We start from the raw sequence: 5,547 nt of genomic DNA on the forward strand, positions 1-5,547 counted from the left end.
CTACTTGAAACAGGTGAAAATTGTTGAGATAATGATAATGAGATTTTTTTCGACTAAAAATGAGACATTTTAACTAGAAATAAGACAAATATTCCTGGTAAAATGTTTAGTTTTTGCAGTGTAGGGAATAAAACACAGTAAAGGAAGTGGTTTAGTGAGTAAAACACAGTAAAAATGTTTGTGGAAAAGCAGCAGAAATTGGTAGCAGCCCGGGTTTCCGACGGGCCATGAAGGCAGCGCAGGGAAATAAAGCGGCGCTTTCCCCGCGCTGCGTTCAAGGCCCCCCGGAAACCAGGACTCCGGAGGACAAAACAAGTGTTTCGGAGTGAATGAATGAATGATTCAGAATCAGCTTTATTATGGAGGTAGATTTGTGTCTTAATTATTCAATCAAAAAAAGATTGCTTAATTCAAAAAATATATTTTCAATCAAAAAAAATTAAATCAAAGAAAAAAAGTGTTTTTGAGACTCAAAAAAAGCATTTGAACACTATTTTTATTTGATTGGAAATGTTTTCTTTGATTGAAGTGAAGGGTTTTTTTGTTTTAAGCAACTTTTTTGATTGAAATTCGTGTTTTTTGGTGTTTGGGCCGTATTATTATGGGATGGACATTTGTGTCTTTAGCAAATAATCAAAAAAGAAGTTGCTTCAAAAAGAAAAAAATATTTTCAATAAAAAAATCACTCTTTCAATCAAAGAAAAAAAGTTAAAAATCAAAGTTAAAAAATTTACTTGAAACAGGTGAAAATTGTCAAATAAGTTATTTTTCTGGTAATGACTCTTGTTTTGAGTGTAATGAGATTTTGTGTCTAAAAATGAGACATTTTAACTAGAAATAAGAGTAATATCTTGTTAAGATTTAGAGTTTTTGCAGTGTAGGGAGTAAAACAGTAACATTCTCTCTGCAAAGGTAGAAAACCATTAGGGAGCATGTTTTGTGGCAAAGCAGCAGAAATTGGCAGCAGCTCGGGTTTCCGACGGGCCTTGAACGCAGCGCAGCCGCTTTCCCTGCGCTGCGTTCATGGCCCGTCGGAAACCCGGCCCCTCCTGGGCGGAACAAGTGATTCAGACGAGATGATTCTTCCTTTGGATTAATCAAACTATTACACGCAATTCTATCACTGATCTTTTTATTTAGATTTTGATTTGATTTTGTACATGTAAAAAAAGGGGAGGATATGAAAACAAAACTACAAAACAAATAATTTCATACTTTAACACTTTATATCTTAATTTAAACGTGTAAAAAGGGGCAGGAAGAAGTGTAAACTTATTTGAACAACATTCCAAAATTAGAAATCGTTAATTTTTAGGTTCCTACGGGGGCTGGAAATCCTGGAAAGTGCTTGAATTTCAATGTTGTGTTTTCAAAGGCCAAAAAAGTGCTTGAAATTCAGTTTAAGTGCTTGAAATTCTAACTCTGGGATCAGACTATAGTTTAATTATTACAAGGAGAAATAAAACCAGTCAGATGAAACATAACTAGATGTTTACAGCACGATACAATGAACATAATTGTGATAAAAAGCGGAAAAAATAATGATGAATTTATAAATTCCTGTAGATATTTTACCCCAGAGATTAAGGTGCTTGAAGATTTAGAAAATGACCCTTGAAAGTGCTTGAATTTGACCTGGAAAAATGTGTAGGAACCGTGAAAATTATTTTTTACATCGATACAATTGACAAATCAGTGTCTGTCTTGGTTAAAGTCGTTCTCTTACCGACTAAATATCATTTACACTGTTGTAAGTGGAGAAAAATGAGATTTCTGACTAAAAATTAGACATTTTAACTAGAAATAAGAAAAATATTCTTGTTAAGATTTTGAGTTTTTGCAGTGTATTTGCTTTAAAACCCTTTACTGTTTTTCTTATTCATTTTACTTGTCTACCTTATCGTTTGTGTAAATGTCTCTTGTTCATGATTCATCGCAAAATATGTTCTATTTTCTTATATTGTATTGTATTTCTTCTACTAGCAGTTTGTATAAATCTCTCCGGTCTCAACGACGACTGGAACTTCGTTTCAGCTTTTTTAACTCCAGGAAAATACATTTTCAACAAGAAAACAGAATTTATAGTAAAAAACAAACCCTGAACTGCTGCACTAAAGGGATAAAACACATGTTAGTTTTATATGAGGACTCTTAATTTAAAAAAAAAGAAAAAAATTATGAGGAAATAGTGTTTCATTTTTAAGAATAGCTTTATAACCGTGAGACATTTCAAATTTATGCCGAATTGTTGGACTCAAATAGAAGAAGTAGAAGACACAGCCCATTTATATTAAAATACATCTTTATTTTGAGAAAACAACAAAAAAACAAGTGCAGAATGTTTTTCTTGGACTTTTTTCAATTTTCTGCAGGAATTCTGAACGAGACTAAACAGAAATAAAGGAAACGGCAGCAGAAACTGAGCTGCTTTAAAAAGCTGCTTGTGATTCGTCCACGTGAAAGAAGTTTAAAAAAACTCTAACACGGGATTGTTAAGAAGATACGCTTGAATTAAAGATAAAGGTTTCTGCAGAAACATTGATCCTTTTGTTTTCTCTCCAGTCAGACGACGAGGAACCGAACACAGAGTTACATTCATGCACTAAGTTATAAGTTATATAAACCAGCGGAAACAACGACAGATTTAAACTGCTGGAAATGTCCAAGTTCACAAAGTGATTCTCTCACTGCAAAAACTCACCATCTTACCAGGAATATTTGTCTTATTTCTAGTTAAAATGTCTTGTTTTTAGTCTAAAAATCTCATTACACTTAAAACAAGACTCATCACCAGAAAAATAACTTATTTAACAATTTTCACCTGTTTCAAGTAAATTTTCACTTGAAATAAGTATAAAAATCTGCCAGTGGGACAAGATTTATCTTCTTATTACAAGCAAAAAAATCTTGTTCCACTGGCAGATTTTTCTACTTATTTCAAGTGAAAATCTACTTGAAACAGGTGAAAATTGTCAAATAACAAGTTATTTTTCTGGTAATGAGTCTTGTTTTAAGTGTAATGAGATTTTTTAACTAAAAATGAGACATTTTAACTAGAAATAAGACAAATATTCTGGTAGATCTAGAGTGCAGTGCAGCTTCCGTCCACTAGAGGGCAGTGAGATCTCACTCTTCCACCCGGACTGATTCAGTTTCCTGATTCACCTCCGACACGAAGGCTGATATCTTAGCTGCTCTGACGTTTGATTACAATGAAGAAAAACTAAAGTTCCTCCGTCTTGAATTAATGATTCAGTTTCTTCTTCTTTATCAAACTCTGATAAATAGATTAGAGTTAATAACAGTTTAACGTTAAAGATCTGGCTCATCCGTCATGATCTAATGATTTTATATCACTCCTTTCTCTCCTGCAGGCGAAGCACAATGAGGATTTCCTACATCAGCACGTACGAATAGTTACAGATTACTTTTGTAATCCTGTATTTGACCCGGTCTTTGTACGTTTTGACCGTATAGAAACGTAATTCTTGCCGTTAGAATGAGATGAACCTGCTGGATCTACTGCCCTTACTGACTAACAACTGCTGCTTTTATCATTCTACCTCTTTCTTATCATTTTATTTGCTGTTTAATTGTGTCTTGCTGCTTTTAATGTTGACGTAAAGCACTTTAATGACCTTGTGTTGAATTGTTCTGTAGTTAGGGTTTCCACCTTTCAGAAATAGAAATAAAGGACGCCCGATTTCAGCAGCGCAGGAGCCAAAAAGGGAACGTCCCCAAAACTTCTAAACTGCATAGAAATGTATTTATTCTATATAAAAAAAAAATAAATGCTTTGATTTAAAGTTCAAAGTGCTTTAATAAAATTGAACTAGCATGACTGTAGAGACAGACAACCATGCTAGCAACTGAAATATCCTCCTATGCTACGTATGTAACATCAGCCAAGATGTATAATATAGCCTACAGGTGAAGAATATGGTGTAAAAGTTAATTTATTTCAATAATTCAACTAGAATATGGTGTAAAAGTTAATTTATTTCAATAATTCAACTAGAATATGGTGTAAAAGTTAATTTATTTCAGTAATTCAACTAGAATATGGTGTAAAAGTTAATTTATTTCAATAATTCAACTAGAATATGGTGTAAAAGTTAATTTATTTCAATAATTCAACTAGAATATGGTGTAAAAGTGAATTTATTTCAATAATTCAACTAGAATATGGTGTAAAAGTTCATTTATTTCAATAATTCAACTAGAATATGGTGTAAAAGTTAATTTATTTCAATAATTCAACTAGAATATGGTGTAAAAGTTAATTTATTTCAATAATTCAACTAGAATATGGTGTAAAAGTTAATTTATTTCAATAATTCAACTAGAATATGGTGTAAAAGTGAATTTATTTCAATAATTCAACTAGAATATGGTGTAAAAGTTAATTTATTTCAATAATTCAACTAGAATATGGTGTAAAAGTGAATTTATTTCAATAATTCAACTAGAATATGGTGTAAAAGTTCATTTATTTCAATAATTCAACTAGCATATGGTGTAAAAGTTAATTTATTTCAATAATTCAACTAGAATATGGTGTAAAAGTTAATTTATTTCAATAATTCAACTAGAATATGGTGTAAAAGTTAATTTATTTCAATAATTCAACTAGAATATGGTGTAAAAGTTAATTTATTTCAATAATTTAACTAGAATATGGTGTAAAAGTTAATTTATTTCAATAATTCAACTAGAATATGGTGTAAAAGTTAATTTATTTCAATAATTCAACTAGAATATGGTGTAAAAGTTAATTTATTTCAATAATTCAACTAGAATATGGTGTAAAAGTTAATTTATTTCAATAATTCAACTAGAATATGGTGTAAAAGTTAATTTATTTCAATAATTCAACTAGAATATGGTGTAAATGTTAATTTATTTCAATAATTCAACTAGAATATGGTGTAAAAGTTAATTTATTTCAATAATTCAACTAGAATATGGTGTAAAAGTTAATTTATAATAATAATAATAATAATAATAATAATGAATTAAATTTATAATGCACTTTCCATTCGGAAATCTCAAAGTGCTTACAAAAAAAAAAAAAAAAAAAAAAAAAAAAAGTTAATTTATTTCAATAATTCAACTAGAATATGGTGTAAATGTTAATTTATTTCAATAATTCAACTAGAATATGGTGTAAATGTTAATTTATTTCATTAATTCAACTTACAAGGTGAAGCTAATATATTACATAGTCTCATTACAGACAAAGCAAGATATTTTAAACCTTTATTTGTTATAATTTTGATGATTGAATTGTTTATTAATTTCATAATATAGAGATTTTTTATTTGGGGTTTTCATAAACTGTGAGTCATAATAATCAAAATTATAACAAATAAAGGCTTGAAATAATACATTTGTTTCACCTTTAGCTGAATTTACTACGAATGAAGTTTTACAATATATTCAAATTTTCCGACCGTCACCTGTATATTATGACATTAATACATAAGAGCATAATAAATGACTGTATTGGTTCAATACGGAACTTTTAATTCCCAATTACGGAACAAT

This window comes from Cololabis saira, chromosome 14 (assembly GCF_033807715.1).
Source record: "Cololabis saira isolate AMF1-May2022 chromosome 14, fColSai1.1, whole genome shotgun sequence".
Taxonomy (NCBI): Eukaryota; Metazoa; Chordata; class Actinopteri; order Beloniformes; family Belonidae; genus Cololabis; species Cololabis saira.